This window comes from Cupressus sempervirens, chromosome 11, assembly GCF_028749045.1.
Source record: "Cupressus sempervirens isolate cs-2001-9-10 chromosome 11, ASM2874904v1, whole genome shotgun sequence".
In the NCBI taxonomy this organism is placed as follows: Eukaryota; Viridiplantae; Streptophyta; class Pinopsida; order Cupressales; family Cupressaceae; genus Cupressus; species Cupressus sempervirens.
In genome coordinates, this window is record NC_143128.1 from 130,753,992 (window position 1) to 130,768,738 (window position 14,747).

The following is a 14,747-nucleotide window of genomic DNA, read 5'->3' on the forward strand; positions in this document are numbered from 1 at the left end:
TTCGGGTCCCTCTACTTCCACTACTGGAATTTGTTGAACTAGCTGAACTACAGGTACTACTCTTTACTAAACTACACCAATCAAAGTCTGAAGTGCATCTACAATGTCCTGGTTTGGGTTAGGTGGTGGCGGAGGTGGAGGTGGAGGTGGTGGTGGTGGAGGTGGTCCATCCTCCTATCCTGCTCTACCACCCCTAGTCCTATGACCTCTACCTCGCTGGCTACGAGTAATAGGCAGCATCTAAACAATTAAAAGCTTGAGTTAAGTTTAGGAAGCACAATGGTTTAAGGTTCCTAGTGTAGAAACATGGGCTCTGATACCAAAATGTCATGCCCAAACTACAAGGGCAAAAACACACAAATATTTTTTTTTCCTAAGTATAGTTATTAAATAAAGTGCTTAAAGATGAAATGATTGAGATAACCTCTACAAGATGTCTTAAGATTATAACATGAGGACGATTACATCGTTAAGATATTAAAACTTTCGTGATAAGATTGATATAGATCATTTATTTAAAAATTTGTTAATTAGTCTATTAAAATATGATACATGGGACTAATCATCTTAATTAAACCCATTAATATTTACATCTAATACTAACTCTCTTTTAAAAAGTTAATTTAATAATTCAATTTATTAAAAGCAAATTAACAAGATTCTATTTAATACTAACATCTCTAAAATCTAAGATTTAACTTAAATCTAAACAAAATTTAACTTAAATTAAATACCATATTCAATTTTACATATATCTAAATCGAAACTAAAAATATTACAAAACTAAATAAATTAACATTAATATAAAAAAAACTAAATTAATAAAAAAAAAATAACTAAATCTAATATAATTGAGTAGTCATAATTCTAAACTTAATTACATTTTTAATGTTAAACTAACTTAGTTCTAAAACTTAACAACAAGGAAAACTTTATTAACTATACAACTAGAATTATAAAAATATCACAACTCTATACTTAGCTAAATTAAAACAATATACAAATAAAAAAAAACTAAACTAACTTAATTTAAAAACTAACTAAACACTAAAACTAACATCCTAACTAATCTAACCCTATCCTAACTTCCGTACACCCCCCCCCCCCTACACCCCTACACCCTATGCCAAGTGGCATGTCAGGGGAGCCCTCTTATCAAAGGCCGCGTGCACTGCCCAGAGGCCTATGCACGCAGACCTACCCCCTTCCCCCTATCTCATACAAAGAGGTCAAAATGGAGGAGACAGGTAGGATAAAGGTGGGGAAAGGAAATTAGATGCTTTATTAACAAAGATAATACTTGATGACCTTAGCTCTCCCCTCACCATGATTCGACCCCTGTACTTGCTGATAGGTGGTTGGGGATTGTTTAAAATTTTATTTTTTTTAAAAACCTTGCCTCTTAGCCTGAGTTAATGAAAAAGTTTTGTTGTTGGGTTAGGATATTTTAGGATAGTTATTGCTAAAGTTTTATAGATGGAGATAAGATATTAAGGATATTAGTTTTAAATATATTCTACACAAATTCTATTATCATAATTATTATTATTTTAATTTACAATATTTTACAAATGATTTAAAAGAGGATATTTAAAAGAATATTCTCTGTTACGAAAGGGCATTTAATTAGTTTCCTCATACAAATTCCAGAGACTATTTGGCTCTTGGATACAACTTTTTTTTTGAAAATTTATTTAAGTAAAGACTTACAAGCAATGCATGTATTATTATTTTTTTGTCTATATTTTTAAATAGAATTAAAACATGGATACAAGAGTTTGAAGCATATTAACACCATATTTAATGTGATCTCCTATACAACTTAAATTTGCAATATATCAACCTTAGGTGTTATTTTCTTTCCTTAACATAATTATCATTTTGAACATATAAGGAACATAAAAAGGAACTTGAATATTTACTCAATTCAACTAAATCTACATTCTTGATATAATTTTCGTTCCCAACATAGAAGTAAACTTGAAATTTACCTAATTAAATCGACACCATTTCCATCTTGTTTTGATGTGCATCCATCCAAAATAAAGTTTACAAAATTTAATCACATGACAAGCAATTATGCTCAAAACACCAATTTTATTGGTAAACCTGATTCAAGGCTTAGCTGGGAAAGAATCAGGAAGAAAACCCGACTTTGTTGCCAATTAAAACAAGGTTTAAAAAATACAATTTTACAATAGGATCTCAATCCCAAATTTCAAAAATTTAATCAAATTTTCTTCATGATCATAATCAAGGAATTTATAATGTTTTTTGGAACTCATTTCTAGAACCAAGGAGGAAGCAAAATCTGATCAGGTGACCCAAAAGCACGACCAAGAACACTTCAAACACATGCATGTTCATACAAGGTTTTCAAAAAGAGATCCATAATGAATCAACACTAGGGAAAGGGGGATTCTTCCAATAGGAGAAGTCAAGCACAACACCAAATCAGATGCCCAATCGGGGCTATTAACCAAGAACTTTCGTTCTGTCATTTAAACATGCCATACTCATACCAAGTTTGTGTTGACGGGTAAGGGCCCATAACACCATACCCTTTCTCCCTCTTCTCATCCTGAGAAGAGACTCTACATTGGTTGGAGTCCAACTAAATAGACCTTTCCCAAAATTGGTCACTTCTTCCCTCTCCAAGGGTGAGTAATACCAAAACACCCATACAAGGAAAATCTCAAAATTGCAAATATAAACAAGAAAGGAAAACAATCAAAATAACATGTTTTTTCAAATCCTCCCAACATACCCACAACCATACAAACATTGAAACAACAACAAAGTAGCATGAGCATGAAACAAAACATAAAAAACTAAATAAGGGAGATGAGAATTTCCTACCTTCACAAAGGGGTAATGGAAAAGAAAAAGTTTTGAGTAGAGTTTCCACTTCCTTCCTTCAATATTCAAGAACTCTTCTATAAATGTAGAGATTGGTTAACAACCTCCACAAGTCCAAGAAGGGCCTCTAAATAAGCCTCCATCTCAACCACCCAAAAGGATCCATAACTTCTCCCACCCACTTGCAATTCTAGAAACTCCTAACTCTACCCGTCACTATGGTTAGACACTAAAAAGGAGGTGGGGTGAGGCATCTCATGGAACCATGGTCAATTTTCGTACAAAAGCAAAAAGAGACTTTTTGAGTGACCTCAAAAGTCAATAAAAGGGGTTGGAAAAGACCCCTAACCCATACCCATACCCTTTGGGTATAATAATATCATGTTTTAAGCTTTAGGAAAGAGGTTTAGAGCCAAATAAAATCTAGGAATAAAATAGGACTTCTAACTACTCTAACATGCAAATTAAGCACTAATCTGAATTAGGGATGACTAACCTCAATTAAGAACCCATAAGCAAGCTGAAACCAACTAAAGCAACTTGCGTTCAAAAGTTAAACAACTAACCCTAAACAGCATACTAAAGCACATAAACGATTTATGAGTGTCAAGCGACACTAAAAGAACATAATTACAAAAATTAACATTCACTGAACAAAGAAGATGCATACATACATCTCACAATACAAATACGTGAATTACGAACAACAGGGTTTCCAAAATTAGCACATAGAGATCAGTTTTTTTCCTCCGTAGGGTTTCTTGGCTAAAATATCTGCAGACTCATTGCACACATCAATAGTCCCGTAAAATCACATGTACATAAATGTATATGTATCATCAATTCACATAAATTAAAACATACATCAATAGGGATTTCCTCATCCTGCTTAACTCTTAACCATTTAAAATCTCTTAAATCAAAGTCTCAATCCTACATTTACTGATTTCATTAACATACATATACAAGAAACATTAAATGACAATCATCAAATATATCTGAAAGTAACATCACACAACATGAAATAATAAAGTATGTTCTAAGGATTAGATAATGTCTCGACATCTTGAGTCGTGAATAAGAAAATAATAGTAATGTATCACTATGCTATGATTGGTCGGGGTGAGGCCTCACAGTATGATCAATATCAACTAAGAAAAAAATATCATTAATGTGTTGTTCGGCTAGGGATATTGGTGTCCTTAGTCTTTGCTTCATGGATTTCTTGAAATCCTTGAAGTAATTCATCATTAGAGATTCAAAGTTGTCTCCCATTTTCTCAATTTAATCATTGATTTGAGTAATAGCTGACTGATCTTATTTCCAATCTACTTTGCCAAAAGAGAGAAATTCTTCTAGAACATAGAAAAATATATAGATCAAAATTGATCCAAACTTACACTAAGGACCTTTTGATCTTCTTATTGCTCCCAGATTCTCAATGATCTACTATAATAGAAATTCTACTAGATCATAGGTATGATCCTTCTTAACAATTTTGTAGGCCACATCCACACCAATGCATAGAACACTATTCAATCTGCTTGATTGATAGAAATTGTGAGATATGATTCTTACTACAAAGTCTATAAGGGGATTTTGAATGTATCAATAGTCATGGCCCTTTTCTTCCATTTCATCGTGGTGTTATTTTCAATAGCTTACTTAGAATCTCTTCACAGGGTCTTGTATCGATCTAGGTGTTGGATACAATTGTTCAATTGTGTGTTGTCTTTGATGTTACACAAATGTCATGTCAATTATTAGATAGAGTCTACTAAGCTGAGTTGGTCAGCAAGGCAATTCTTAGAGTCTACCAAGCTTAACTGGTTAGAAAAGCAAATTACAGAGTCTACCAAGCAGTCCTAGAAATTACTCTGTGGAAATAGTTTCTACAAATCTCACTTGGGCAATCAAGGTTTCTATGGTAGAAGTTAGTATCTACTAAGCTCACAAGGTTAGTGAAGGAAATTTAGTGTTTATCCAGTTCACTCAGTCTCCAAAGAATTTTGATGAGTTTGCAGTGTTTACCAAGTTCACTTGGTCTCCAAAGAATTTTGCAGAGTTTGCAGTGTTTACCGAGCTTCTGTTGGTTAATTCTGGAAATCATTTTTGAAACAATGTCTATCGAGCAGGGTTGGCCAATGAAGGATTTCATTAATTTGAGAAATAAAGTTTAATTGTTTCATGTAATGAATGTAGCCGACTGATGTAACTATTAGTAGCAATTGTAACTTGTAAATGAGCTAACTGGATAATTTGTAAGGTATAAATAAGAGGTCAAATTGTGAATTCTAATGTATAAATGGATGGATGAGCGAGGATGCAAGTATATTGATTGTGAAGAGGAAAGTGTGAGCAAATTTTGAAGAAGAATCAAGTATCCTTATGGAGCAGCAAAGATTTATTTGATCAAAGAGGATCTAGTGAAGTAGAATAGAGATTTGTATCAGTAAAGTTTAGTTGCATCTCATTTAGGTCACTCACAATTGTAGTGGTGATTTCCTAAATTGCTTAATAGAGTTGGTTTAACAACCCTTTTTGTAAATCCTCTAACAAGGTGAATAGTTCTATTTGATTTTTCTAAAGTCCTCTAGCAAGGCCACTCCTAGTAGGGTGATCAAATCCTTTAACAAGGTCACACCTAACAATGTGTTTTGTAAAATTTAATAGGGTTGGCTCCTAACAGGGCTCACTTTAGAAGAGTTAAAATTAGTAGCTAGTTACTTGGTAGTTTTTTCCATATTGAGTTTCCATGTTAAATCTGGTGTCTCTTATGTAGATGTTATTTCTTTTATGCATACATGTTAAATATTTGTGAATGCTCAAAGATCAATAATAAGTTAACATACATCTATTGAGTTATAGCATTTTTTTGTTTGGCTACCAAGTGACAATAGTAACTAGTTTTAAAGACATCTAAGGGATCTATGGATTTTTTTTTGTGGTAACTGATTCACCCCACCCCCTTCAATTACTCCATCTATATTTCCAAAAATTGGTATCAAAGCTTTTGGTACTTGCAGGAAGGATTTCAAGGATCTAAGCTAAAGATCATGATGTCTTACAAGAGGAAAATTCCAAGGCTTAATAGGGATAATTTTTCAGCATGGCAAGGTCTCATGTGACTCCATCTGGCCTCCATTGGAAATACAAAAATGAAATATCTTGATGAAGCATATGTAACTCCTTCTGGTACACTATTTGTCAATGACATTTCTTAGAAGAAGACTCACAACACCATGATGATAGACATTGCATCTGCCCTAAGCTATGAAGAATTTGATGATGTCAAGGACTACAAAACTACCTTTGAAATGTGGAACAAGCTAAAAGATATCTATGGAGGTGATGAAAATGTGAGAAGAGCCAAAGAGAAAGTCTAAGAGGACAATTTGATTAGATGAGGATGAGAGAGGCCGAAAACATTGTCAAATATGTTGAAAGAGTCAAAGTAGTCACTAGTGAAATCAGGGCTTCTAGAGGAGACATCGAGGAGGAAACAATTGTAAGTAAATTTCTCAGAACATTACTTCCCATTCATGTAATTAGAGTTTCTATAATTTAGGAAAGAAGATGTGAAGCAAATCATAAGATAAATTTAGATGCCATAGTAGTAAGATTGACTACATTTGAGCTAGATAACTATGACAACTATGTTCTAGCTTCCAAGAACATTGAATCAGCATTTGAAGCCAAGATTTCACTCAAAGAAAAGGGAAAGAAGATAAATGAATCTCAATTAGAAAATGAGGAAGAATTAGAATAGAGTTTTGATAGTGATCTCAAGGTGGTTGAAGCTCTACTAGCAAGGAAATATTCTAGAGGAAAAGGGAAATACAAAGATAAAGTTCCTTTGATCTATTTTTCATGTGAGGAAATTTGTCATATTACTACTAGGTTCCCACACAAGCAAAAGAAGGATGAGAAGAAAGGTCACAAGTGCAATGGAAAGAAAGACTTCAAATCATTCAAGGAAAAAGGTAAGAAAACATGTTTCATGGCTAAAGATTCTAAGTATTCTAACAATAGTGAAGATGAGATTTTTTACATTGCTATGAAAGATGAATCTGATAATGATGAGGAAGATAAAATGACACTTATCTCTCATGTGAGAAAAAATGATACATGGATCATAGATAGCGGTTTCTCTCATCATATGACTTGTGACAAAACAATGTTTGAATATTTTGAAAACTATGATGCTGGTAGTGTGAGATTTGGTAATAATGAACCTTGTTGGATAAAAGGAAGAGGAAGAATCTCACTAACTAAAGAGCTTTTATGTGATAATGCCTATTATGTTGAAGGTCTAAAACACAATATGCTAAGTGTGGCACAACTACTCAATATTGGCTTTAAAGTGGAATTCATGCATGGAAAAGAAAGACTCCTGAATGACAAAGGAAAACTAATTGGATCAGGCATACAAACTAAAGATAACTTGTTCTATCTTGAACTTAGTTAGTGTTTATGTTTTATTGCTCAAGTTGAAGAAATTTGGTTATGGTATAGAATGTTATGTCTTGTGAATTTTAATAACTAGGTGAAAATAAGCAAATTAAAGAAAGTAAGAGGCATTCTTAGTATAAAGAAACCTGAGGCTGGTCAATGCAAGAATTGTTAGATTGGTAAGATGGGAAAGACTAGCTTTAAAACTAAAAATTATTAGTCTAAAGAAATTTTGGAAATTGTGCATACTAATCTATGTGGACCTATTGGAATTGACAATTATATTAGATAAAAATTCTTCATTCTTTTTGTTGATGATTACTCTAGAATGATGACTATCGTGTATCTAAGAGAGAAATCTTAAACATTTGAGAAGTTCAAAGGAAATAGGGAAAAGACTAAAATGCTTGAGGTTAGACAGAGGTGGTGAATTCATCTCCCATGAATTCAATAACTTTTGCATTGAAAGGGGAATCAAAAGATAGGTATCAACACCTGGAACTCCTGAGCAAAATGGAATTGCTAAAAGGAGGAATAGATCTATCATAGATTATGCAAGAACTCTAATGACTAAAAAGAACATTTCTATCAAATACTAGAAGGGAGCTATCAACACTACAGTTCATACATTGAACTGAGTATAGCTAAAGAAGGACTTATTCAAAACCCCCTATGAGTTATGGTATGGCTATAAACTCAATGTAAGTTATCTAAAAGTATTTGGAAGTAAATGTTACATTTTGAAAGAATCTAGAAAAGGAAAATTTGATGTGAAGGGTGATGAAGGAATATTTTTGGGATATTATTGCAAGAGTAAAGCATATAGATGTTTGAATTTGTCTACTCACAAAGTCATATAAAGTGCACATGTGAAAGTTGATGAGTTTGTATAAAGGACTAAAGAAGTGTGAGGCCTCACCTCGACCCATCATAGCTTAGGTGATACTTTGTTATTTTGATACTCATGACTCAATATGTCGAGACATTATTTGATGCACTAAACATTATTATGCTATTTTATGATGAGTGATTCTTTACTTTCGCATATTTGATTTAGTCATTTAATGCTTTATGAACATCTATAATGATGAAGTAAATGAATGTAGAACTAACACTTTGATTATGCAATTTTAATGGTCAAAATATGATTAGAATGAGATAAACAATTGATTATTAGAAAGGTGGATGTTTTAAATTTAAATGATTTTCCTGATACATAATTTACATATATGCATGTGATTCTTGAACTACCGATGTGTGCAATTAGTTGCAGGATATTTAATTGGGAAACCTAATGGAGAGACGGAATGGAACCCCTTGTTAATTTGTGCTATTTTTGCATTATCTTTCTTTGAAGGTTGTTATATAGTCTTAAAATTCTCTTAGCTTTTGTTTGGGTTCTATTAAGTCTTTAAGGCCTAAAAACATTACATTTAAGTATCTTAGGAGTAAGGGTATGGGTTGGGAGTACTTTCCACCCCCTTAGCCTCTTAAGTTGACTTTTAGGGTCACTCAAAAACCCTACTTTTGGTTGATTACAAAAATTGACTTGTCTCCTCCATGAGTTGGTGACTCAAACTCAACCTTCAGGTTACCTAAAGTCTAGTTGAGTTAGTATCATATTTAGAGGCTTTTTGGGGAAGTTTTGGTTTTTTTACCCAATCTCTAGTTTTTAGAGAGAAATTGAAGATTGAAGGAAAGGGAGGATAAGCTCTTCTCAACTTGTCATTTTACTATAAATTTTTGTGAAGGTAGGGTTCTTCACTCTTTTGATCATGTTTCTTCTTATTTTTCATGCTTGATTCGTGCATAAGGCATTGTGATGATCTTTGTATTGCTTGTATATGTGTTTAGGGTGTTTTTGGGGAAATCTTAACTTGTTCTTGGATGTTTTTTCTTTATATTTTGCTTTGAAACTTTGAGGAGATTTCATGGGGGATTGTTTTGGCATTTCTCACCCTTGGATAGGGAAGAAGTGGCCAAGTATGGAGGAAGGGCCCTATTTGAAGCTCAATAGTGTAGAGTTTCCTCCCATGGTGACAAGAGGGAAAGAGGGTAGGGTGTATGGGCCCCTACTTGTCATCACATACCTTGTATGAAAATTTGAATTCTTGTAGAAGGGAAGGAATGAAAATCCTTGTTGCATTGTTCTCGAAAGGGCATTTGTAGAAGAATAGAAGTTCTTGAATTTTAGCCCTGAAAGGGCTATGTTATGGTATGGTGATTGACGTATCCTATTGAGAAAATCCACCTCCCTTATATTTTGGTTCAATGTTGAACCTATTGTACAAAATTGGGTTGGGAATGCATGCTTGAATTTGGTCATCATATATGTTATTTTACCTCCAAGTCAGTTCTTGTCTTCCCATGGATCCCTTGATGCATTGAAGACATTGGAAAAGATCTCTTGCGAAAGACCTAGAAGAGAATTCAATTGAATTGTAACATTATGTAAAAATATATTTTAAATTTTGATGTATTTGGCAAAGACATTGGGTTTTCTTACTAGTTCTTTCCCAATGGAGTGTTGAACCAGGTAAATTAATAGAGAGAAAGGATTGAGAAAGCCTCCTTGCATTGTATTTTATGTTATTTCAATTCTTGTGTATGTTGTGGAAAAATAGATTAAATAGTGATGATTAATTATAAAAATTTTCAAGTTCAATTATGCTAAGGAAGTAAGTATGTTATGTTGAAAATTTGATACATATTGTGATTATTGGAAACAAACATATCTTACATTGTTGATAAACTAAATTATTCAATCCCCCTTGTTAAACTAGGTAATTGGTAAAATCAAATTTGGAAGGAAAATATACACCCTTTGTTAAAAATATAGTTTTAAAAAAAAGGGAAGAGGACTAGCACCTAATAAAAAATTATTAGCAAAAGAAAAAGTATACTCCTAGGAGCAAAATGCTCTCTGGAATTTGTATGGAGGGGAGATTTAATTCACTAAGCAATAGAGCATATTCTATATTGATTCCTTTTCAAGAAAATGATTACTAAATTCTTTAAATATAAGAAAGGAATGAGTTGTTGGTGTCAAAAAATGCATTAATAAAAAATAATAATAATAATAACATACCCTAAGGCACTCATTAATGCTTTGCTCTCAACAACAAAACTTTTGGCAATTACTCCAATAGCTACCTAGCCTATCACTGATTCATTTTTTCAATCACCTGCTTGTTATTACAAGCATAGACCTGGTGGATTAAGTTAGCAGTTAATACCATGCATCATGAGGGGGCAAGGTACTTGTCTTAGGCTTCAAGTCTAGTCAGATTGTTAAATAAAAATTTATGTAACTACATCTTTTAGATTATTCATTCCCCCACCTTTCCCATGTTTTGACTTTCCAAGTGGGATGCTAGGCATTGGGAATCATCCACCCACCTACCACTTTATGGACAGCCCTACGCAAGGATCTATGTTGCATCAAATAAGAAAAGTAAATTTAAAAATCCCCAACAACCTTGTAACTTCCCCAGTCCCTCTCCCAATGCACTTCCCTCTGTTTTGTCTCACCCTGCATGCAATGGGGGGCTAGCTTTCTGCACTCAACAGACTTGGAGTAGTGTGCTAATGCCTGGGGTAGTGTGAGGCCTCATGGGAGAAGGCCAAGTTGGTGGCTGGGACACTTGGCAAGTAGAGAGTGGGTAGGGAGTCTAGGTTAGTGCAATGTTTGTTTTGCTAGTAGTTTGTTTTATTTATGGGTTTAAGTTGTAGATTAGTATGTATATTAAACAATTTTAATTAATGTTCTCTTATATTAATGAGATTCAATTTCAGTTATGATTGGGAGTGTTATGTAAGGCATAGCAATTAGTAAGTAAATTGAATAGAAATTTTCAAATTTGTTGAGTTAGTAGATATATGAGTTAATGTTACTAAATTTTATTAGTTTAGGAATATGTATTTTTTTTAGCATCATCTTTGTAGGTACTTAGCCTAGATTTAGTAGTGGTTAGTAATTGTTATGATAAATTTTACTAATTGGAACATTAATTTAGATAATTTAAATTGATGGTGAATTCATTCATATGTTCTTAGATGACCATTATTATATGGGTTATCATCAGTTCATTATTAAATAGTTTTCACATTAAACATCATTTTGTTTTATTAAATTAATATGTGTTTGGGTATTAGTTATGGGTTAATTATATGTTGTAAATATGAGTTATTTAGTGATGTTAACAATTCTATCAATTTTAAAGTTGGATTGGTAGATTGTGATAGTTTATTTTTATTTTATCATGAAATCATGTTTAATCTAATTTATATTGATTTTGTCTTTAGGAATGTTTTATTAGAATTATGGATTAAATAAATTATGATTTGAACCACACAAATTTTAAATAAATTATAATTATGAATGTATCGCCACATTAATTAGTAAGTTCTTTTCAAATCGATTTTGAATAATGTTAAGTATATTGACAATATAATAATCAATATGCATCATTATCAATTTAATAATGAGAGTTAAGTTTAACATATTATTCCTCATGGTTATAAGCTCTAGATGACATGTAGTGAACCTATTTTTGCACTTGCAAATCAACTCTTAAATAGTTGTGAACCTAATTATTATTAAAAATTAAAAATTAAAAAATTTGTGTTTTCACCCTCTTATTTCAGGCATGACAAGAACAAAGCAAAAAGTAACCAGAAGATTACAAGAGATTTTATATAGTGCCAAATACATCTTTTAATCAAGAAACTTTTACTCCCAAGTCTTTAGTCACCGAGTTGCAAGAAGTTCAAACTGAGTTGAAGGAACCTGAGTCACATTTTGATGCTATCGAGCCAATGCCTATCGAGCGTGAAGGACTCAAGCAATAGTCAGAACAGCTACAAACTGAAATTGAAATTCAAAATGAAGACAATGGAACTCAATCAAAAGGCAAGGAACCTATATTTACAAAGTATGTAAGGAGACATCATGCTCCAGAGCAGATTATTTGAGAAAAATATTAATGTACTATGAAAAAGAGTAAGTTAAAAGGTACTTGCTTACTCACTGATTTTCAACCTAGAAATGTCAAAGATGCATTAGAAAATGAAATTTGGATTGAGGCTATGAATGAAGCAATAGAGCCAATAGAGAAGAACAAAACTTGGACTTTTATACCAAGGCCTAAAGATAAAAATGTGATTGGTACTAAGTGGGTATTTAGATATAAGTTAAATGAAGATGGTAAGGTATCAAGAAACAAAGCTAGACTGGTATGTAAAGGCTACTCTCAAGAATAAGGAATAGACTATGGAGAGATTTTTCCCCCTATTGCAAGACTAGAAGGTGTCACAACCTTACTTGCATATCTTCATTTCTCAATGGTATTCTAGATGAAGAAGTCTACATTGAAAAACCTAAAGGTTTTGTTGATCCTAACAAGAAATACATGGTCTATAAACTACACAAAGCATTATATAGTTTGAAACAAGCCCCCTAGAGCATGGTATGAAAGATTGCATAACTATCTTATTTAGATTGGTTTTCAGAGAACTAATGATAACAATAGCTTATATATCAAGGAAGGACCAGGTAATAAGATTTTTTTGGTAGAAATATTTTAGGATGATACTTTGTTTACAGGGAATGATGATTTATGCAAAGAATTTTTAGAGAAAATGAACAAGAAATTTGAGATGTCAATGTTTGGTGAGATTAAATTCTTTGTTGGTCTTCAAATTAAACAGAGCAAAAATGGTATCTATATTACTCAATCAAAATACATCAAGGAGATACTCAAAAAGTTTGGTATGGAAGATTGTAAACCCGTTGGGACTCCCATGTGTACTAGACTAAAGCTTACCAAGGATGATGAATCAAAAGAGGTAGGTCAAACCTTATATAGATCAATGATTGGAAAGTTGCAGTATGTAGTTTATAGAAGGCTAGATATTGCTCTTGCAGTTGGTATAGTTGCAAGATTGTCAAAAAAATCAAGAGAAAATCACATGATGTAAATCAAAAGGATCATGAGATACTTGAAAGGCACTGAAGATTATGGATTATGGTACAAATTTGAAGGTTATCTGGACTTGAAAGTGTTTACTAATGCAGATTAGGTAGGAAACATTGATGATAGAAAGAGTACAAGTGGAAGAGCATTCTTTCTTGGAAAGAGGTTGGTTTCTTACATAAGAAAAAAAAAAAATTGCACATCCCAATCTACACCAGAAGCTAAATATATTTTAGCAGTAGTGAACTATTCTAATATTGTTTGGTTCACACAGTTATTGGAAGGCATGAAGGTGGAAATCAAAGAACTAGTTGTTATGTTTTGTGACAATACAAGTGCAATCAACATATCCAAGAATCTAGTAATGCATTCAAAAACCAAGCACATTGCAATAAAGTATCACTTTGTCAGAGAATTGGTGTAAGACAAAGAGACCAGATTGGAATATGTCCATATAAAGGAACACATTGCTGACATATTAACCAAGCCATTACCTAAGGATGCACTCTTGTATCTAAGAGGTAAGCTAGGGGTCATTCCCCTATTTGAAGTTCACTAAAATAAAGTTTTAGTGATGCATCAATAGGAACCAAGTTGAAAATCTTTTTAGTTGATGTAGCATAGTCATAGAAATATTGCATATGAATTAGTTCTCAAGGTACATTACTACTCATTTGGTTTGTGTTGTTTTTTCTTTGGCATGTGTTTTCAAAGAGGGAGAGTATATTGTAATATCTTTTTGAAATTTGAATTTTTTTGTGGAGAGTTTGACGTTTGAAAAGAAGCTATGTAATTCCTTCACAAAGGGAGATTACTATATTTGAGAAGTTTGTGACATATAATCTATGAGGGAGAAATGTTCTAGTAGAAAAGACTTGTTTTCAAATTTCATTTGCTATGACATGCTGTGTTACCATCAATGCCAAAGAGGGAGATTGTTGGATACAATTCTTCAATTGTGTGTTCTGTTTGATGTTACAAAAATGTCATATTAGTTATCAAATAGAGTCTACCAAGCTTGGTTGGTTAGTAAGGAAATTCTTAGAGTCTACCAAGCTCAGTTGGTCAAAAAAGTAAATTACAGAGTCTATTGAACATTCCTAGAAGTTACTCTGTGGAAATAGGCTCTACCAAGCTCACTTGGGAAATGAAGGTCTCTGTGACAGAAATCAGTATCTACCAAGCTCACAAGGACAAAAAAGGAAATTCAGCATTTACTGAGTTCACTTGGTCTCCAAAGAATTTTATAGAGTTTTTAGTGTTTACTGTGTTTACTCGGTGTCCAAAGAATTTTGTAGAGTTCACAGTATTTACCATGCTTTAGTTGGTTAACACTAGAAATCATTTGTAGAATAGTGTCTATCGAGCAAGGTCACCCAATGAAGGATTTCATTATTTTGGGAAATAAAGTTTAATTGTTTCATGTAATGAATGTAGCCGACTGAATTAATGATTATTGGT